The sequence below is a fragment of the Lathyrus oleraceus genome, chromosome 4, assembly GCF_024323335.1.
Source record: "Lathyrus oleraceus cultivar Zhongwan6 chromosome 4, CAAS_Psat_ZW6_1.0, whole genome shotgun sequence".
NCBI classification, from domain to species: Eukaryota; Viridiplantae; Streptophyta; class Magnoliopsida; order Fabales; family Fabaceae; genus Lathyrus; species Lathyrus oleraceus.
Genome location: NC_066582.1, coordinates 12,527,919 through 12,552,020, shown reverse-complemented (window position 1 = coordinate 12,552,020; position 24,102 = coordinate 12,527,919).

Genomic DNA, 24,102 nt, shown 5'->3' with positions numbered 1-24,102 from the left:
TTAAATGATATGAATGCAAATGATGTGATGCAACGATGTGAATGCAATGCAGTGGCGTGTCAATCAGGATTGTTGTATCTGCTTGAACATCTGTCAGGTTGCACTGTCTGGAGAGAAATTAAGAGCACACCAAACAAAGGTCATGGGATGGATCATGTTATCCTTAATATCAACCACCCATTTTGGCGGATTATGGTTTACACCTTATCAACACCCGAGTTTCATTGATATTAAGGATACCTGATCGGATCAACCATGAATCAAGGGTTTGTCGCAAGTCACGAGCATGGAGTTCAGGTTAAGAACCACCCAAAAGGAGTGTACTAAGGTTTAAACCTGCCAAACATGTTCTACAAAAGGTTCCCATAGTCATAATCCCATCTTTCGGATATTATTAGAGGAACGACTACTCGTATTCCAACAATATTCTCAAGAGAGACTCTTATGAGTGTAGTATCGCGTAACAATCGTATCAAATCTTACATTTGAACGACTTTCGCACTACGTCCTACGAATAGGCCAAGATGGGTTAGGTAAACTAAGGTCCTTGGCTTCTTAGGTCTATATTGGAACAAGTAATGTCTAACCACAACTTACTTATGTGACATTATTGATCTCAACATGACCTCCACCAAGTGAATGGGCTTGCAAGTCAACTCGCTAAGGAATACTCCACACAAGTTGACAGGACTATGCCATTCTCCTATCTTAAGTGCACTCGAGTTCGGGTATAGAACTCATCTCACAAAGATCACCAAGCAGCCATAGCCAACCAACAGATACAACAATGATATGTACACAATGTAATAAGGTAAAGCAGGTAAATAAATAACTATACAAAAGCATGAACACCCAATAAACAAACAAACTACAAAAGCTAGGAGGGACTCGCTTAGGGAAGATGGACCAGCAAGAGGTCAACTTCTTAAAGTTCCCCAGCAGAGTCGCCAGCTGTCGCAACCTGAAAAATACAGTGCGCGAAAAAAACAACCGGCGAAAGAGAATGACAGAAGAGTCGCCACCGTGCGTTATTCATCCCAAAGGAGGGAAAGGAAACGCTCGAAGTAAACCTGAAAAAGGAAAGGACAAGACGGGGTCTCGCAACCAAATCTTGGGTTCGGGAGTCGGTTATGCGAAGGGAAGGTATTAGCACCCCTACGCATCCATAGTACTCTACGGGATCCACTTTTGTAGTTTTTGTCTAAAGGGTGTGGGTTTACCTAACGTGTTTATTTACTAAAAAGGTTAAGAGAAATGACTCGCGCGGATGTCGCATCCACTGCATACGTATCTCATCTGAATATGAGAATCAGAGTCTTTGTAGCTCGGCTGACCTATGAGTTGGGGGGATGTGTGCTCGCTAAGACATCGCGTCTTATGCCTACGTATCTCATCTGGAATGAGAATCAGAGCAAGCCGTAGTTCGGCTAACTACGGGGTTATGGATTGGGTTTTGGACGAACAACGTTACTACGCAATCTACCGGATGCTCGACCTTTGGAGACTTACTCGCCTGTAGTAGAAGGAGTAAACGTGTTGCTTTGGGTTTTAGGGTTTGGGATGCTCGAGGGCAAAAAGGCAGTCCTTGACGAAGGAACCGCGCTACCTGCAGGGATATGAATACAAAACACAAAACATGTATCTCAAAGTAAAATGCCACCAAGGGGCTCAAACATTGCCTCCTATCGAGGTCTTCCAGCTAAGAAAGCGATAAAGTATGAGAAAGGGAAAAAATTACCACACGGATAAAGATCCGAAGCTATAGCAATTAAAGGAATGGGAAACCCAGGGATCCTTCCAAGCTAAACACCATTAAAGAAAGTGAGTCAGTACAGGTAATCGGAATGAAACCTCCAGGGGGTATCCCACAAATAAAGTGGGAAACCACGCAAGTTATCCCTGCAAAAGTTAGGTGCCTTCACAAAAACTCAACAAAAGGGTTAGTGAAGCAAAATAGGGTAACCAAGAGTTGCCCTCAAATCAAAATGTAATCACATAAATCATGCCCTTTCAATTCACTAAAAGCTCATAAAAAGCAACCAAAGGTAAGAGGCCTAAACCTCTTGTCAAACACATGCATCAAAAGGGTATCAAATTCACCCATAATACCTCATATATTTAGAGCATTCAAATTAAAGGCATAAAGATGATGGATATAGGGCAAACCTGATTGGAGAAGAAAAATCAAATGGCAGGGTTTGCTTGAGCTGAAAGTCTGTGAGTCAGAATGAACCTTTCAGAGTTGCCTGGAGGTTGCTGCAGAGTAGCTTGTAGGTTTCCCTTCAGGTTTTGTCCAGTGGTTTGTTCCAAGGAAACCTCAGAGTATTTTGCTTCTCTCCCTTTTTCTCAAGTGAATCTCCCAGTGTAACTCCAAGTGTAATTCCTCTACTGAAACCTCAGTATTTATAGACTGATCTTCGTGGGTAATGGGCTCAAATGAGGAAGACCCAAGTCCAAAATAATTTGTTATATTTTATTTATTTATTTTAATTATTTAATTAATTAATTAATTAATTAATTAATTAATTTTTTTTTTTATTTTTATTTTCGTTTTCGTTTTTTTTTTTTTTTTTTTTTTTTTTTTAGGAAAAATGAAGGGTAAATTTTGGGGTATTACAGAAAGCAAGGAAAAGAGCTCAAATCTTCACAATCCAAAGGTATGGTTCAATTGGTTTTTGCTTCGAATCTCCTTGTTCCATGATCTATTTGCCTGGCCAATGTGTTTTCTGAAGTCCTCACCTGAGAGGCAAGCCAGTGGTGACTTTGATTTTATGTTTTGATGAATTTCAGTTCATGTACCTGGATTTTCCAACTCTGATTTCTCACTCCATAGAAAATTTGAGTACAATCCAAGGTTACAGGGGTGATGTACATCACCCCAGCTTTCCAATGATATGAGGATCGCTCATTTTTATTAAGTTTTTAAAACCTGCAAATGTCACCGGAAAATGCATCCTCGCCGAAGAAGACGGTGGTGTACACCACCGTCTCTTGCCAGATTGAATCTGGACCCTTGGATGCACTTCCCACGTTATAAACTCAGCCATGCATTTGGTTTACTTTCAATAATGCTGGATGTTTCTCATTGACTTGGACTTACCATGAGCGCGTGCATGTGGAGCGTCTGATCAGCCACGTTAATTAATAAGGCTTGATCAGACGCTTGTGGTTTTTTTGATTTTCTTAATTTCTGTTTTAATTTCTTTTATTTCCTTTATTTTCAAAAATTCATAACTTCTTCATTTTAATTCCAAAAAATATGGGACCAATTGCATTCTTCTCCATTTAAATTCTAGTTTCTAAAAATGATTTTTAATATTTTTTATCTTGTCATTTGATATTTTTTGTGAATTTTCTCTTTTCTGGTTATTTTTAATTCATTTTAAATAGTTTTCAATATTCAAAAAATACAAAAATATTTTCCTAACCTATTTGAATGATGATGGATCTATGAAAAATATTCTCATCAATTTTTTAATTGATTTGAGATTTATTTGAGATTTTAGTTCAATTAGGTTATTTTTATTCATTTTTAATTGATTAAAAATAGTTTCTGACTTTTAAAAATGCTGAAATTTTTTGCCAAACTTTGTTTGACCTTGTTGAACTTGGGATAAATCACTTGGACTTTCAAAAGTTGATTTGAAGTTATTTTGAAGTTTGACCTTTCTTTAATATTTTAATTCAAGTTTATTTTCAAATATTAAAAATGCCAAAAATATTTTGTTCATTTCTTGACTTTCAATCTTCATCTCACTTATGTTTTTGATTGTTTGACCATGATCCTCAATGTCATTGGTCAACACTTGTTGATTGGTACATTTTATTTCATTTAATGCACTTTATTCTTTCCTTTTCCATTTTCCATTATTTATCTTCTTCTCCTTCTTCTTTCTTCTTTTTGATCAATGAGTTAAAGGTTGATAAGTTAGCATTGATTGGGGAGACTTAACCTTCCTTGATTCAAATCTAATTCATCTTGATCAATTGATCAAGTGAATGGCTTTGCATTAAGGATAGGTTGTTTCCTAAATCATGCAAAGGACTTAAACCAATACAAGATCAATTCTCTTTCCTTTTGGCATGGCAAGTTGTTGGAACTTGGTTCACTAATCAAGACTTTTAACTTGTGTTTTTGCCTACATTATTATTGACTGGCCTCAGATAGTTATGACTTCTACATAAGTCCAATTACGATTGCTTAACATAGCGCTAAATTTTCCTTATGGCACACTAACTACTAACACTAACCATTAACCATTAACATTTACTTTTTGCACTTTACATTTATGCAATTTATCATTCTTGTACATATTATTCATTTGCTTTTTCCTTTGATAATTGGAGCACATGTTTATGTTAATGCCATTTGCTCTTTGCTCACTTGAGCACATAATTGTGTATATATCTTTTGTGTTTGTGTTTGTTTGATTGTTGTTGACCAAGTGCAAAGAATTGGACAAAATGGACTTAGACCTTAGGACTTTACCCAAGCTAGTGGAGTTTGAAGAGCAATTAGGCCTCATGCCTTTAGAGTGCTTAAATGTCAAAGAGCAACTAGGCCTCATGCCTTTAGAATGCTTAAAGTTTGAAGATGAACATTGAAAGGACTATATTCTAAACTCCCTCTTGTCCATTCTTTGATTGTTAATAGAACCTTTTGATGTGTGTGTTTTTGTGCTAGGGATTCCAACATTGAGCCAAATTGAGGAACCATTGCCATGAGCTTCTAAGAGAGATGGATCTTCCAAGAGTTCATTTGATTGTTGATTGCTTGAGTTTATGCTTATGTGTTTGCTTATTCCAAAGGATGGGAGCTACTTGGATCATAAATATGATCTCAAGAGAGGAACTCCATTTGTGGTTTTGCTTCTTGTCCCTTATCTCTTGTATGTTTAGGACTTTAACCATTCTTCTTCTTCTCACCACTCTAACCCAAGCCAAAACTTTTGTGCAAAGATTTAACATTTGTTTTCAACATTAGAAACCTAAGCCCTATGCTTTTGATTTTCAAACTTTTTTCATAACACTTATTTTGAATTGAACCTCTAAGTCAACTTTGACCATATTTTGTATATACTTTTCATTGGTAAATATAACCCATTCAAATGTTTCTTTTGTGGTTTCAATGGCCACTTTTCTTAATCAAAATTTTCCATAACCTTTAGCTATTAGGTTTGAGTTACCCTTGAGGTAGATGTAATACTCACCTATATCCTTTGTGATGGACAATGAGTCTTCCATGCTTATTATAGGGTTAACCCCTCACTAGCATGTTGAAGCTATCCTCACATGGTGGATTTGTGGTTTTGGGTTGAGTTTTCTCCCTTGGATAACAAAAGACCTTAAGGCTTTTGGACTAATCAATTCACCAACTCATTTTGAGATTTTTACCCCGGACTACGAGGTTTTGATCCTAATCTTTTAAAGATGGTACGTAGGAAATGGGTTTATCCATCCAAACACAAAATGTAAATAAACTTGTATATTCTCTTCTTATCTCTTCAATCATGTTTGCACAAATAAATTTTCACAAAAATACCAACCTTACAACCAATGTGAAAAGGGCTCCCTAGGAGTACCTAGGATGTTTTGGGTGCTTAAAACCTTTCCATTGCATAACCAACCCCCTTACCCAGACCTCTGACATTTTTACTAGTTTTTTATTCGATAAAACTTTTAGGTTTTTGTTTGTTTTCTAACCATTCCTTTGGATAAATAGAAGTGCGGTGGCGACTCGACTTGTATGGTTTACCTTAGATTTAGTCAATATCTCTAATGGTAACAAATACTCCGCTACAGAAAAGTGGCGACTCTGCTGGGGACTGATTTGCCTAGTGGGTTTTGCCTACTTTTCATAATTTGTTGTATTGTATTGTATATTGTTTTGTGACATATTTTTTGTGCAATTTGGGATTACTGTATTGTATGTAATGATTGATTTGCTTGAATATTAATTCCTTGTGTGCTTGGTGATCTTTGTGAATGAGTTCTATACCCGAACTCGAGTGCACTTAGGAGAGGAGAATGGCATAGTCTTGTTGACTTGTGTGGAGTTATTTCTTAGCAAGTTGACTTGCAAGTCCATTCACTTGGTGGAGGTCATGTTAGGATCAATAATGTCACACAAGTAGTTGTGGTTAGACATTACTCTTTCCAATATAGACCTTAGAAGCCAAGGACCTTAGCTTACCAAGCCCATCTTGACCTATTTTTAGGATGTAGTGCGAAAGTCGTTCAAGTGTAAGATTTGATACGAGTGTTACGCGATACTACACTCATAAGAGTCTCTCTTGAGAATATTTTTGGAATACGAGTAGTCGTTTCTCCGATAATATCCGAAAGATGGGTTTATGACTATGGGAACCTCTTGTAGAACATGTTTGGCAGGTTAAACCCTAATACACTCCCTTTGGGTGGTTCTTAACCGAGACTTCATGCTCGTGATTTGCAACAAACCCTTGATTCATGGTTGATCCGTTCATGTATCCTTAATATCAATGGAACTTGGGTGTTGATAAGGTGTAAACCATAATCCACCAAAATGGATGATTGATATTAAGGATAATATGATCCATCCCATGACCTTTGCTTGGTGTGCTTTGCTTGATCCTTGAGTGTGTTTATTGCATTCATGCATTCATGCACCCATTTACATTCATATCATCAAAAAAAATAAGAAAATTTTCAAGGAACTTAAGAGGTCTATTTGCAAAATTTTCAAACATGGAAAGACAAAGAAGGAATACAAAGAAGTACAGCTTCAGACAACCAGATTTGAAAGAACTAAGGAATTTGACATCCTATGTATTAGATCCCTTGGGTTTCAAGGCTCGTTTTGGGAAGCTTCTTCCTCTTCTGACTACTCAGGTTGATGAAGGATTGATGAGTGTATTGGTGCAGTTTTATGATCCTTTGTACCGTTGGTTCACATTTCCGGATTTTCAGCTTTTACCCACGCTTGAGGAGTATGCCTACCTTGTGGGTATACCTATTCTAGACCAGTTGCCGTTCAGTGGCTTGGAAAGTATTCCTACTTCTCGAGAGATAGCTGACATGTTGCATATAGATGAATCTCTGGTTGGTGCTCATATGACTACTAAAGGTGGAATTCAAGGTCTCCCTTCTGAGTTCCTCATTGCTCAAGCTACTGTATATGGGAAGGCCATGAGTGAGGACGCCTTTGAGGCCATATTTGTACTTCTCATCTATGGGTTAGTGTTATTCCCCAACATCGACAAGTTTGTGGATGTGAACGCTATTAGGATTTTCTCTACTCTTAATCCCGTTCTGACTCTGTTGGGTGACACTTATTTTTCTTTGCATATGAGGAATGCAAAGGGTGGTGGTGCCATTGTGTGCTGTTTGCCTCTGTTGTATAAGTGGTTTATTTCTCACTTACCACAGACGGTCGCCTTCAAGGAGAACAAGGGATGTCTACGGTGGTCCACGAGACTTATGTCTCTCACTAATGATGATATCTCTTGGTACAATCGTGTGTATGATGGCGTGCAAATTATCGATTCTTGTGGTGAATTCTCCAATGTACCTCTTCTTGGTACATGTGGTGGAATTAACTACAACCCTGTTTTGGCACGTCGTCAGCTTGGGTTCCCCCTAAAGGATAAACCCAATAACATTCTGTTAGAGGGTGTGTTCTTTCAGGAGGGTAAAGATCCCCAAGGCTTGAAAGCTAGGATGGTCCGCGCTTGGCACAAGATTCATAGGAAAGGAAGGAATGAGTTAGGTCCTAAGAATTGTGTCGCTTTGGAGCCTTACACTGCTTGGGTTAGAAGGAGAGCTTCTGAGTATCTCATGTCGTACGAGTATCTAAGACCTACACCTTTGGTTATGGCTGGGCCTTCAACCCTTCCTGACCAAGGAGTATAGGAGTTGAGAGATGAAGACCGTTCATGTGCCTGGATTCGTGAACGAGAAGAGTTGCTTCAGCAGATTAAGGAGAAGGATGCTTTGATTGAGTTTCTAGAGCATCAGGTTATTGATGATCCTGATGATGCATGGACTTCTCTACTTCCTCAGTCTTCTAGGTTCTGGAGGCAGCCTATGAGGAGGAGGTTAAGAGGCTTCGTGCATCTTATTTTCCTGTATCCCGAGCTTTAGATGATTGTTTTTAGGGATCCATAGGATGATTATTTTCCTTTTTTTTCCTTGTATTTGGTTACCAATGTTGTACTCCTTTGGTGTGAAAATATATTTTCCAGATATTATTGATGAGATGTTTCCATATGTGATAAAAATGTAATATTTCCCAAAATTTGCAAGTAGAGTTCTAAAGTTCCTCTGAAAGAAAAAACAAATCATATGCACAAGCATTGCATGCATCATGTGCATAAGCAGGTTTTGCTCCAGGCTTCTTGTCCTATGGTCTAACTTTGTGTTCTTCATTTATTTCAAAGACAAGCTGACTCATTGGTACTACACCAGAGCCAATTCTTCGAGACTGATGGATCATTTGGAACAAGAGAACCGCGAGCTGAAGGAGGAAGTAGCCAAATTGACTGCCCTGATGGAGTCATTCTTGGCCGCTCAGAGCCAGTCTTCTCCAACGCCATCAACTCCTCCCTAGAGGACGGTCATTTCTGAGATCATAACTTCTACTGTTCCTGCTGTAATTGCTCACTTTGCACCATCCATGCCAGTCGGGTTCCCTTGGGGAATGCCCGCCAACTTTGCACCAGAAGGTTTTGCTCCTACTATTGCTTCTCTGCCGACATCTAGCCCGGTCCTTTCAGTGCCATCTCCCGTTGTGCACACGCTACCAAGGGTCGAAGATACCATCTATCATTCTGAGCCATCTGAGGGCCCAAACGTTTATGAGAAGACGGATGATATGAAAGACCAATTCCTTGAGCTTCTCAAGGAGCTGAAGACTTTGAGGGGGAAGGACCTCTTTGGTAAGAGTGCTGCTGAGTTGTGCCTTGTGCCCAACATGAAGATCCCTATCAAATTCAAAGTGCCTGACTTTGAGAAGTATAAGGGAAACACATGCCCACTCAGCCATCTTGTGATGTATGCTCGTAAGATGTCAACACAAACTGATAATGATCAACTGCTCATCCACTATTTCCAGGACAGTCTGTCTGGTGCCGCTCTCCGGTGGTACATGGGTTTGGAGAGTTCGAACATCCGATCTTTCAACGATCTTGGCGAGGCCTTCGTCAAGAAATATAAATATAATGTGGATATGGCTCCGGATAGGGACCAATTGAGGGCGATGTTCCAGAAAGAGAAAGAGACCTTCAAAGAGTACGCCCAGAGATGGCGTGAATTGGCAGCTCAGATAGTGCCACCCTTAGAGGAGAAAGAGATGACCAAGATCTTCTTGAAGACCTTGAGCTCGTTCTATTACGAGAGAATGATAGCCAGTGCTCCCTCAGACTTCACCGATATGGTGAATATGGGGATGAGATTGGAAGAGGGGATCTGAGAAGGACGCTTAACTCGAGATGAAGGCTCTTCAGCAAAGAGATATGGAAGCTTTGTGAAGAAGAAGGAGGGAGAGGCACACGCTGTGTCTGCCCATGTCAAAAGAAGACCCTCTGTGAAGAGGAAGATTGCTCGCCCAGTCAATAATCAGCATCAGGTGGCTCATATAGCACCGGTTTTCAGGGAAGCTCAACATTATCAGCAACCGCAAACTCAGCAATATCAGCAACAACAACAGCGTCCACAATAGCAGGCCTACCAGCCTCGAAATAACAACAACAATGCCAGCACCAGCTACGAGAGGAAAAAGGTCACCTTTGATCCAATTCCGATGACTTATGTTGAACTCTATCCATCGCTGATTGATAGAAAGTTAATCACTCCGCGAGACCCTCCCGCTGTACCTGCTAACCCCCAGTGGTGGTACAAGCCTGAGCTTCATTGTGTATATCACTCTGGTGCTCCCGGACACGATGTGGAGAATTGTTATCCCTTGAAGACCAAGGTGCAAGACCTTGTGAGAAGTGGGATTTTGTTTTTCGAGGACGTAGGTCCGAATGTGAAGAAGAACCCATTGCCCGAGCATGGGAAGTCTGTTAATATGGTCCAGGGTTGTCCTTGCAAGTACAAGGTCAAATATGTCAGTCATATTCGGCAATCGCTGGTTGAGTTGCATCGCTTGATGTGTGACTATAGTCATTATGAACATGACCATGATAGATGTCGAGTCTGTTCTGTCAATCAGAGAGGGTGTCGCCAGGTGCGCAGAGATGTTCAAGAGATGTTGGATGAAGGAGTCATTGAGATCCTTCAGAACAGAAATGTTGACGAAGATGCTCCCGAGTCAATGTAATTTCTCCAGTATTCCGGATACCTGAGCCTGTTGTCGTCAAGTATGATGATAGCAAGCAGAAGGTTTCTCCAGCTCTGACTATCAAGCCAGCCGGACCTGTAACGTACTCCTCCGAGAAGGCGGTTCCTTATCGCTACAATGCTGTACTAGTGGAAAATGGAGAAGAGGTGTCTATGCCCTCTTCATCTGTCGTAAACATTGCTGATGTTAGCGGTTTGACCCGTAGCGGTCGTGTGTTTTCAGCCCCGTTGAAGCCTCAAGCTGATGCTCGAGGAAGTATCGATACTGATTTTATTAAATGCCCGATTGGGAATGCTGTGAGCACTCCGAATCCGGCACTTATTGCTAAGCCCTCCTCTACGTTGAGAAATCCTACTTCTGTTGGCCCGAGTGGCAATACGAAAGAAGATTGTGATGAGATGTTGAGGCTCATCAAAAGAAGCGAGTACACCGTTGTAGACCAGTGTCGCATTACGCGAAAAAACGACGGGAAACAAGAACAACAGAGCCGCCACCATGCGTTATTTATTCCAAAAGAGGGAAAGGAAACGCTCGAAGTAAACCTGGAAAGAACATGGTCTCGCGACCAAAGAGAATGGGATCGGGAGTCGGTTATGTGAAGGGAAGGTATTAGCACCCCTACGCATCCATCGTACTCGACGGGATCCACGCACAAAAGGAAGGAATATAGTTTCTAAAACGCTGCTCACAAACAAACAAATACTGGCTGAAAGAGACATAAGAAAACAAACGAAACTGACTCGGCAGGATATCGCATCCTGGGCCTACTTAGTCTATCAAGCATAGACATCAGAGTCAAAGTAGTTCGGACCGGGGGAAAACATGCTCGCTAGGATGTCGCATCCTATGCATACGTATCTTCTTGGACTAAAGAAGAATCAGAGCATCCGTAGCTCGGCTCACGCACACAAACAAAACAGACACAGGCAAACGTGGAATCCGAATGCCAATCGCTGGACTTACATCAGATTCCGAACCAAAACACACGCACACTGGAAACCAGATGCCACTTGATGGACTTATACCGGACTCCAAGCACACAACAAGAGGATACGGAATGCCAATCGCTGGTCTTACATCCATCTCCTAACACACACAAAGACAAAACAAAAAGGGCGCCCGGAGAGATCAACTCATCTCCTGCCTACGTACCTCATCTGGTATGAGGATCAGGGCGACGTAGTTCCCCTACGCAGGGACAAAGGACTAGCCTAACTAGATAACAGAGGGAGACACAACTAGGGAGACTACGACTCGAGCCTAGATGTTATCATGCAAGATCATCCCTAAGTTAAGGTTTCTAGCTAACTTGCACAGGGAGCAAGCTATCCTATCAGCATAGGCAAAGCAAAGCAAACAATCACAAATAGCACACACTATATACACACAAAGTGGGCTCACACAAGGGTTAGAATGCAAAGGCAATCCAATTGTATCAGGGTGATGTTAGCTCTTAACCTTAACATTGAGAGTTAAGGTGAAGCTGATGAAAGGTGAGTGAAGATAAGACTTCACAGCTCTTATCCTTGGCCTGGGAGAGCTTTAGACAAGAGAAGTGTGGGTTCAGAAAGCGGGAACCCTTTTACACTTATGACACTGACTCAACTGTACAACTGTACAAGGATCTTGGGTTAATGTCCACAATGCATCAACACCAGTTGTGTGAGCAAAGGGACGACTCAACAGAATAGCAGGAGATGGATTGCACATCTCTTGTGTCTGCCAATTGCCTTATCAAAGGTCTTTTCCTGCTTGGGGACAAAAATAAACAATCACAAGCATTGCCTCTTAAGGAGGACTTCAGACAGGTGCCTGGCCAAGTAACAGGCCAGGTCTTCCAGACTACATGGAGAAGAGATCATTATACCTCAATGCTCAAGCTAGCAAGCAAAGCAAACACACGTTCACAAGGGAACTATAGCAACTAAGGTACCTGAAATCAATCCAACATAATCAATATACCAGACAAACAAAAAGCAAACAGACAATTACAAGTCCATAGCACAAACAGATAACAAGCATCAATGCACAAAGGTGCAAGCCACAAGGCCTAAGTACAAGTCTCAACGCCTACAAAACAAACTCAAAGTTAGTCATAAACAATCAATAAACCAACTCCAATTGAGTGCACATCATCAAGTCTAAGCAATTATGCTCTTTGACCTGAAACAAGGCTCAAATGTGAGAGCACAAACCACTAGTACAAGACTAGGGTCAAAATGAGAGCAAAATGCCAAAACAGAACATGAAACTTATCAAAAATACAGATCAATCAATTAAGAAACAAATCCAAGTGGTTTCACATTCACATCATCAACCAATATCATTTCATGAGGCAAAGAGTACAAAGCATGCAATTTGAAGCTCATAGAAGCAAACAGAATGACTCAATCCAAATCAACTCACAAACATTTCAATAAATCACCAAAAAATTCATGATCAAGCAGTATTCGCAACATGACAATCATACCAAATTTCAAGTCATTTGGACCAAGGGAAGCAAGTCAATGAAATTCATCAAGTCAAAGCATATTCAAACAAGCTCATACAAGGCACCAAAACATGCATCCACTTCAAGCAATCATAAAACAGAATTGGCATAAGATAAATGAACCAAATCAAAGCCATGACACACTTCAAGATGTCTATAACACACATGCAAAATTTCAAGCTCATCCAATACACAACAAGAATTTCACTAATCCAATAGAATCATGTCTCACAAGAAGTCCACAATTGGTCAAACAGGGAAGAAAATCTCAATCAAATTGGAAATGCACTCAAAAAATCCACAAAAATTCACATTCAAACTTAACCTCCAGAAGATTCAACATACAAAAATTCAAGTCATTTTGAATTCATATGGCATGGCAAATAAAATCAAGAAGTTGGACATGAAATGGTGTGACACAAATTGTCACACCTCTAATGATCATAGCATATCTCGCAATCCAGGAATGCAAAAATCACAAACTATATACCAAAATGCTCCTCAAGGTGTCTTAGATTATGCATGCAAAATTTCAGCTCCATCCAATTAAGCATCATCATTTCATGATCAAAATGGTAAACAAGGTGTAACAAATGACATGTTCAGATAAACCCTAAGCCCAAACAGATTCCACACGTGCACAATTTTCACAAAAATCATCAAAAAATACTAGACATGGCAAGAATCATCATGGAAAAAATCTCATATTAATTGGACAAATATTGAATGAGTTATGAATTATTTAGTGGCATGAAAAAATAAAATAAAAATGAATGGAGACATGTGAACATGTGAAACTTAATGAAGAAAAATAATGCCAAGCCAAAAGGAAAAGTCCTGAGCGGAGGATCGAACAACATGCCAATTCAAATACGCGCGCCATATAGTGAAACGCTGCGTTTCACTAATACATGTGGCGCAGCGTGATTGGCTTCATGGCTTACAAACAGCTAAAACACATGCAAACATGGCTTATGAAGATCAAAAGGATCTGGAAACGCGAAAACCTAGTGTTCATCACACCTTCATCATGTTCATACTGATCAACATCCAAACTCCACAGAAATGCATAAAAATCATATGGATCGATTCATCTCATCATGCACAACACTAATCCAGCCTTAATTTCAATTAATTCTAACTATGTTAAGAGCATCGATCAAAACAAGTTTCAACATCCAGATTTCAAATCAGCATAACTTTCTTAATATCCAATGAAATCAATGGATCTAAAGTGCAGAATGCTCTACATGCTAAGATCTACAAGGACCACATGATAATTGCAAGAATTGGCACGATCGAATTTTACCTCAATGAAGATGCAGCAGTTGTAATCGTGCTCCTCAAGGCTTGGAAGATGAAAACAGATGCTCAATGATGATGCAGAAGATGAATGAAGGCAAGAATCCAGCTCAACAATGCTCGATTCTCTTGAAAACTCCAACTACCATATGAATGCTCAACTTTCAACAGCCACGATCTTCAAGGATTCTTCCAAGATTTGCTTCAACAGAGCCTCACAATGCCTGCATATGATGATTAGAGCAAGAAACAAGCAAAGGAATGATGAAATTTGATGAAAAAAAGTTGAAGCTATTTGAGAGGATTTGAGAGAATTTGAGATGAAAATGAGTTTGGATCTGAGATTGTGAATTATTGATGCAGAATTCTGTTATGATTAGCTTTAAATACCACCTGTTAATCCAGCTTGTTAAACATGATTAGCAAAAATGGAAATGGATTAGTGAATTGAACATGTTATGCAATCTTGCCAAAATGCCCTTATGATCATGTGCCAATGGAACAGTGCCAGAATCCCTTGCAGCAAGTTGCAATTTCTGTTTCAAGGCCAATGCAATTGGTTTGGAGTGCAAATTGTTCATAGTTTTCAAAATCACCTTTTCCCTCAAAAAAAATCAAATTGATTCACTTGAAAAATGGACTTTTTGTATGATGATTTTTGATGAAATGTGATGAAGGATTATGATAGCTCATGTAAAATGGAGATTGCTCCAAAAAACCTCACTCAATTTGGCCAAATGGTGTGCAAGTTATCCCACTTTGAAGTTCAAAAAATCTTGACAATGGTTTTGATCATAACTTGCCAACCACACATGAGAAATGGATGTTCTTGGACTTTTTGGAAAGGTGAGAACAAGACTTTCAACTTTCATGTTGGACAAAATTTCATTTGAAGCTTGTATGATGATGTAAATTTGAGGATAAGACCTTTCCATTTTTGGCAGTTTGAAATTACAGGTCACTTACTATTTTTGGAAACTTTTCTTCTGACCTCAAATTCTTTAATGATGATCTTTGACATGTCAAATGAGACTTGTGTGGACATGAATGAGGCCTTTCAAACCATCTCCCACCTTTAAATCCATGAATTCAGGCACAGTTGACCACAGTTGACTTTCTAGGGTTTCAGATACAATTCAGCTTGACTGTGGAGCTTTGATCATCCAATCTTTGGCCAAACCACTCCAAAATGATCTTTGAATCGTATGAACTTGATGAACCAACCCTAGGGCTTTGCTTCAATAGGAAATGCACTTGCTTGCTTGCACAACTGATCTCCTGATCATCTTGACCTAATCTTGTCTGATGACTTGCACTTGGGCAAATGGACAATGCAATGCTATGCAGTGGACAATGTAATGTTATGACCTAACATGAAAATGAATGTACAAAATGGGAGGTGCAAATTTGAGGTGCTACAGCTGCCCCTATTCAATCAACTGGGAACCCGAACGGATGAGAGCAACGGCTGTCAGACTTTCAGGGTAAACAGGGATTGAATACCGAAGAACCGTAGAAATTTGCACAATACGGGGATCCACCACCGGAAACGTCCACTGGGATCTGATATTTATTACTGGGGATTTTGATTTTTCTTCAAAGGTACAACCACATCCAGACATCACAAGACGATGAATGGGACTAGTAATCACAACTAGATGCCAACGGACAACTAGGAAAAACTCGATGTTTACCAAGACCAACGGAGAGGTAACCAGACATTAATGAATGACTGGGAAAGAGATACAACCACATGTCAGCGGACATAGTGGGAAAAACTCGACGTTTACCAAAACCAACGAAGAGGTGACCAGACATTAACGAATGAATGGGAAAGACTCGACCGGACGTCAACGGACGAATGGGAGAAGCTCGACGTTTATCGACACCAACGGAGAAGGAGAAAACTCGACCAGACGTCAACGGACGAACGGGAGAAGCTCGACGTTTATCGACACCAACGGAGAAGGAGAAGACTCGACCAGACGTCAACGGACGAAAGGGATAAGCTCGACGTTTATCGACACCAACGGAGAAGGAGAAGACTCGACCAGACGTCAACGGACGAAAGGGAGAAGCTCGACGTTTATCGACACCAACGGAGAGGTGAAGACTCGACCAGACGTCAACGGACGAAAGGGAGAAGCTCGACGTTTATCGACACCAACGGAGAGGTGAAGCCACGTCACTAAGAAAGGGGGATGACAACCGGAAACTGAATAGGACGTCCACCGACGACTCTACTGGGGATTCTGGATGGGAAGCAACCAGATATTAACGAATGACTGGGGAATAGGATACACAATCAGACGTCAACGGACGAATGAGAAAAACTCAACGTTTACCGAGACCAACGGAGAGGTAACTCTGCATGGGGAAATATCACCAACAACCGTCAATAGACGATCGGGAAAAACTCGTCGTTTATCGAAACCAACGGAGGTAAACAGACATCAACGGATGACCTGTGGGGAATAAGCAACTATACGTCATCGGACGCATAGGAAAAACTCGACGTTTACCGAAACCAACGTAGAGGTAAACAGACATCAACGGATGACCTGTGGGGAAAATGCAACTAGATATCAACGGATAACTAGGAAAAACTCGACGTTTATGGAAACCAACATAGAGGTAAATCTGAGGTGAAAGGGATACAACTAGTTATCAACGGATAACTAGGAAAAACTCGACGTTTATCGAAACCAACGGAGAGGTGACCCTACTGGGGGAAGAAAATACATCCAGTTGTCAACGGACAACTAGGAAAAACTCGACGTTTATCGACACCAACGGAGAGGAGGACTCTTCTGGGGAAGAATAAGGGTATTACCAACATCGAAAGATGATGTTTACGGACACCAACAGAAGACCAAACATTAACGAATGACTGGGAAATACTCGATGTGTACACCGAAAGATGGTGTTGACCGCCACCAAAGAAAGAACACACGCGGGTGCTGACATGGTACTGACCAGTATCACAGGATGACATCTACATATGTCAGGGCAAGGCTACACACTTGCTGAGATCTCGCTGGCGAGAAACAGGCTTTCCTTTCACCAACGGATGAGAAAATAAACCTCTCTGGGATATCTATCCTGAACGCTGTCAGGAGCAACTGTAGCAAACGTGCCGTACAGATGTTGATCAAAAATCCGCCTCTGCCGGGGACACGGTCTGATTGGTTTCGAACACATGAATGCATATGTTTGAATTTTTCTATGGCGTAATGCTCCGTACAAATGGAAATGCTACGCATTTTTGAGGAGGCAATGATCACTATATGCAAAATGCAAAACTGGCTGGGAAGCCAAACTGATCAGATGCTCCAACTCTGTGGGGAGACTCTGCTTGAGGAAAACTCTGCGGGGAGAGCACCGACTTCTCACTCATGCTGGAGAAACAAAACTGTTGCTAAGGAAAGGATAGGCTCCGCTGGGAACATCCTTCACAATACCCAATCCATTCGGGGACTCCGCTTGGGAAGCAAACAATATAACTCTGCTGGAGATAATTTCTTTGAACCCGCTCCACTCGGGGACTAGCTGGGGAAAATTATTAACCCATCTCTGCTGAGGAAAATTATCAACACCACTCTGCTGAGGAAAATTATCAACACCACTCTGCTGAGGAAGAGCAAAACTTTGGTGTGGAAAGTAGTATACCAGACTCTGTGCTGGGAAGAGACATACACAACCCTGCTAGGGATGAGAGCTCACGACCACGCTGGGGGTAACAGTACTTCAAACCCGACTGCTGGGGAAAACATTTCACTGACACCTCCGCTGGGGATACAACATCCTTCCAACTCAGTGGGGATAATCCAACTTCGAACTCAATTGAGAACTCAACTGGAGGAAATATTCGCTGGGGAATACACCCATTGGGGAAATCTGCAAACACAGGCCCGCTGGGGATAGACAATCCGTAGATCTGCTAGGGAAAGGCAATCCTTAGATCTGCTGGGGAACATAAGGCACTATCCACAGACACTTCTGCAGGGGAACACAGCTCTGATAGCTTCCACACTCGCTTGAGAAAGGATCTACTGTGGAAACATCCCTACAGATGACAACCTGCAAAACAGCACAACAAACTGCCCCCAGGGGAGACATGGACAAGATATGCTCAAGTGTCCTCAACATTCAAAATGATTTTCAAATGTTTTATCTTCCTGCAAGTTATTGTTAAGCCTTCATGTTTTTATATGCAATGTTTATCAAAAATTCGGATGTTTTTTGCAAACAAAACATTAAAATAAAAACAGGAGAGCTATTTATCTGAACAACAACTTTTATTGATTGAAAAATGTGCCTGAAAAGGCGAATACATTGGGAAGCAATTCCTAGAAAGAGGTAATTTCACACAAAAGGAAAAATCTATCCTAATGGCAATGTGAATACGGCATCCACCATTTCCCAATTCTGTTATAACTCACAGATCATCAGTTTTCCTCCCAACTTCCTTGCTTTCTGAGAAGAATGACTGGACCGATCACATCTTTCATGATGGAAGACGACGAAACGCGATGAAATACGGATAACTCAGACTGTAGTCTTCGCTTTAATCCCTCTTTTAGCTGGATCGCCCTTTCGGGTTTTCAATCCACCGGGATACCCATTTTTGCCTAAGCCGCCCTTGCGGGTTTTCGACTTACCAGGTGTACAAATTCTTTTCATTTTATCCCTAATTTTTGCCCGAACCTTTTCTTGCTGTTTTTTGGTTCGCCGGGATGCCCTTTTTTGCCTGGACTCTTTTATTCTTTTTGTCCAGCGGGTCAATTTATGCGAAGTATTTTTTGACTACATCTGAGTTAACAGGGGACGGGAAATCTTCACCATCCATAGTTGTAAGCATCAAGGCTCCACCGGAGAAAACCTTCTTCACAACATATGGACCTTCATAATTAGGAGTCCACTTGCCCCTGTTATCTGTACCGGGAGGAAGGATCCTCTTCAGAACTAGATCACCAGTTTGATAGCTCCGAGGATGCACTTTCTGATCAAAAGCTCGCTTCATCCTTCTCTGATACAACTGCCCATGGCACACAGCTGCTAGTCGTCTCTCTTCGATAAGGCTCAACTCATTAAACCTTATTCGAATCCACTCGGCTTCGTCCAGCTTCACATCTAGCAAAACTCTCAGAGAAGGGATCTCCACTTCAACTGGTAGGACAACTTCCATACCATACACAAGGGAGTACGGAGTTGCCCCGGTCGACGTACGTACTGAAGTACGGTACCCATGCAAAGCGAAAGGCAGCATCTCATGCCAATCCTTGTACGTTACGACCATCTTCTGCACAATCTTCTTGATGTTCTTGTTTGCCACCTCTACATCACCATTCATCTTTGATCTGTAAGGAGAAGAATTGTGATGTTCAATCTTGAAATCTTTACAAAGCTCTTTCATCATCTTGTTATTGATATTCGAACCATTGTCAGTGATGATTCTCTCAGGGACTCCATAACGACAGATGATTTCTTTCTTGATGAACCGGGCAACCACTTGTTTGGTAACATTAGCATAGGAAGCTGCTTCCACCCACTTGGTGAAGTAGTCAATCGTAACCAAGATGAAGCGATGTCCATTCGAAGCAGTAGGCTCAATCTTCCCAATCATATCAATGCCCCACATGGCAAACGGCCAAGGCGAATTCATGACATTCAACGGGCTTGGTGGTACATGCACCTTATCAGCATAGATTTGACACTTATGGCACTTCCGAGCGTACTTGAAACAATCGGATTCCATAGTCATCCAGTAATAACCGGCTCTCAATAATTTCTTCGACATTGCATGACCACCAGCATGGGTACAAAACGAACCCTCATGCACTTCTTGCATCAACATGTCTGCTTCGTGTCTATCCACGCATCTGAGCAAGACCATGTCAAAATTCCTCTTATACAACACATCATCCTGGTTCAAGTAAAAGCTTCCAGCTAACCTTCTCAGGGTTTTCTTGCCATTCTTTGACGCACCTTCAGGATACTCCTGGCTTTTGAGGAAGTTCTTGATGTCATAGTACCACGGCTTCTCATCAACAACAACAGACTCGACTGCAAACACATACGCAGGCCTCTCGAGTCGATTCACCGCAACATGTGGCACATGATTCCACCAATGAACTTTTATCATATAGGATAAAGTATCCAAAGCATCAGCCATCTGATTCTCATCCCGGGGGACATGATACAACTTCACCTTCTTGAAGAACGTCAGTATTCTTCTGGTGTAATCTCTATACGGAATCAAATGCGGCTGATTCGTATTCCAATCTCCATTGACCTGATTGATCACTAGAGCAGAATCTCCATAAATGTCAAGCGTTTTGATTCTCAAATCAATGGCTTCTTCTATCCCCATGATACAAGCCTCATACTCAGCTTCATTGCTGGTGACATCAAAAGGCAATCTGGCGGCAAAAGGTATATAAGCACCTTTCGGATTGATCAACACTGCACCAACACCGTTACCATTCACATTCACGGCCCCATCAAACATCAATGTCCACTTGTCATCAGGATCCGGTCCTTCCTCGACAAGAGGCTCTTCACAGTCTTTCATCTTAAGATACATGATGTCTTCATCAGGGAATTCAAACATCATCGGCTGATAATCATCAATCGGTTGTTCGGCGAGATAGTGTGACAAAACGCTACCTTTGATAGCCTTCTGCGACGTGTACTGGATATCATATTCTGTTAAAATCATCTGCCAACGGGCAACACGTCTGGTGAGAGCTGGCTTCTCAAAGATGTATTTCACTGGATCCATTTTAGAAATCAACAAGGTAGTATGGTTCAACATATACTGCCTCAGTCGGCGAGCAGCCCAGGCCAAAGCACAGCAAGTTTTCTCGAGCTGTGAATATTTGATTTCACAGTCGGTAAACTTTTTGCTAAGGTAATATATGGCATGCTCTTTTCGACCAGACTCGTCATGCTGTCCCAATACACACCCCATCGAGTTCTCGGTTACTGACAGGTACATTATCAGCGGTCTCCCAGGAACTGGAGGAATCAGGATTGGAGGTTTCTGTAAATACTCTTTTATTTTGTCAAAAGCTTTCTGACAGTCATCATTCCACCTGATTGCTTGATTCTTTCTAAGCAATTTGAATATCGGTTCACACGTGGCAGTTAGGTGAGATACAAACCTTGCAATGTAGTTCAATCTCCCTAAAAACCCACGAACCTGCTTTTCCGTTTTCGGCTCAGGCATTTCTTGAATAGCTTTGACTTTTACTGGATCAACCTCAATCCCTTTCTCACTAACAATGAAGCCTAACAGCTTCCCAGATCGCACACCAAACGTACACTTGTTCGGGTTCAGCCTCAGTTTGAACTTTACCAATCTGTCAAACAACTTCTGCAAATTAACCAGGTGCTCCTCCTCTGTCTGCGACTTCGCAATCATATCATCCACGTACACTTCAATCTCTTTGTGCAGCATGTCATGAAAGAGAGTCGTCATAGCCCTCTGATAGGTAGCACCGGCATTCTTCAGCCCAAATGGCATCACCTTATAGCAAAACGTGCCCCAAGGTGTAATGAATGTCGTCTTTTCCATGTCCTCTGGCGCCATCTTGATCTGATTATAGCCCGAGAAACCATCCATGAAAGAGAATATCGAGGATTGAGCCGTATTATCAACCAATACATCAATGTGAGGTAATGGGAAATCATCTTTCGTACTCGCCCTGTTCAGATCCCGGTAATCGACACACATTCTGACTTTGCCATCCTTCTTCGGCACAGGAACGATGTTGGCTACCCAAGGTGGGTAAGTTGTTACTGACAAGAAACCCGCATCGAACTGCTTCTGAACCTCTTCCTTGATTTTCACAGCCATATCAGGACTCATTCTGCGAAGCTTCTGCTTAACCGAAGGGCACTCTTCTCTGAGAGGTAGTCTATGCACCACAATATCAGTATCCAGCCCAGGCATATCTTGATAAGACCAGGCGAATATCTCCACATACTCTCTCAGCATCTCAATCATCCTGCTCTTGACCTCTGTCTTCAAAGCAGCCCCGATCTTAATATCCCTTCTGGCGTCCTCAGTACCAAGATTAACAATCTCCAACTCCTCCTGATGAGGTTGGATGACCCTTTCCTCCTGCTTCAACAATCTGACCAATTCTTTAGGGAGTTCACAGTCTTCCTCACTCTTCTCTTCAGCTTGGTAGATGGGATTGTCGAAATCATACTGAGCCATAACAGATTTGTTCATAGTGGATGCCATAAGATCACTTCTGCATGTTTAATGCTTTGTTTTAGAAAAAGAGTTCAATAAAGTCACAAAAACAAAAACATTGCCATTTTTATTATTTTGAAAAATGAAAAACAAAAAATAGAAAGACAGGGATCACAAAATTGTTTGCAAAACGTCCTTTATTAATGATAAAAATTGTAAAACATGATGTGGCCCTACAATGAACCACTACGCCTTGGGCAGAACGTAGGGTTTTGTGCAGAATGAAAAAACAAAAGAAAATTACTCTGTTTGAAGAGTAACTTGGACTACATCCTCTGTTGTCCAGTTGTTGATCTGCTCCCCCGGCGCACACGGGCGAACCCAGCAGTCGAGATCATAATCACTGTCACAGTCTTCAACATCAGCTGCAAAGACGTCACCGTGATTCATCAGCCCAGCGCTGGTAAAGGTACTTGGACCTGCTGGCACACCCTGCTCCGCTTGCAAAGGTTGATAGCCAATACCAAATTTATCTTCTTTGACCGGCAAGTCCACCATCTTGCCCCAGCCTTCAGCCTTACCAGAGTCAACAACCTCTTTGGCCTGTTTGTACGAAGCAATCGAAGCGCCTGGCTTCCTCTGATCAGCACATGCCACCCCCTCGAGAGCAACCGTCTCAAATGCCTGGCACAAAGTTTCGTGGATCTCTCTATCCACCTCGACATATTTGAACGAGGATATGTGACTCACCAAGATATCCTCTTCGCCACACACGGTCACAATCTGACCGTTCCAGACATATTTGAGCTTCTGGTGGAGAGTCGACGAGACTGCCCCTGCTGCATGAATCCATGGACGCCCCAACAAACAACTGTAGGCGGGCTGAATGTCCATGACATAGAAGATGATGTCGAACACCTCTGGACCTATCTTCACCGGCAAGGTAACTTCACCAAACACAGAACGTTTGGATCCGTCAAATGCACGAACTATCAGGTCACTAGGAGTAAGCACAACCCCTTCAACAAATATCTTCTTCAATATTTGCTTCGGCAGCACATTCAGAGACGAACCGGTGTCGACTAGCACATGCGACAAAATAGCCCCCTTGCACTCCATCGTGATATGCAAGGCCTTGTTATGGTTTCGCCCTTCAGGCGTCAAATCAAGATCAGTGAACCCCAAACCATGTCTGGTGCTCACGTTGGCGATCACACCTTCTAGCTGGTTGACGGATATCTCTTGAGGTACATACGCCATATTCAACATCTTCAATAAGACGTTGCGATGCGCCTTAGAGCACAACAACAAAGAGAGAATCGAAATCTTAGACGGAGTCTGGTTGAGCTGATCTGCGATCTTATAGTCACTCTTCTTAATGATTTTCATGAATTCCTCCACGTCCTTTTCAAACGAGCCACCACGCACATCCGTCTGAACAGGTTCTTCGTCAACCACGACCTGTTTGCCCTTCGACTTAGCAGAAGCCTCAACATTAGCATCCCTCAACGATTGAGGAGCAATCAGTCGTCCACTACGAGTAAACCCTCCCGGTCCACCAACATTGTCCACAACTGGACTCACAACCGTGGGAGTTCTACTCAGCACAGCAATAGTTACTAGAGCCTGATTGGTCGGCCTGACCCGATTCTCAGCCCTTCGATTATTCCGGTAGGCATTGTCATATTTCCATGGAACAGCTTTACTATTCTCAACAACAGGTCTTCTACCTGATACAGCAATAGTAGTTGGAGTGTTGACAGTTACTGGTGCGGAGATGGT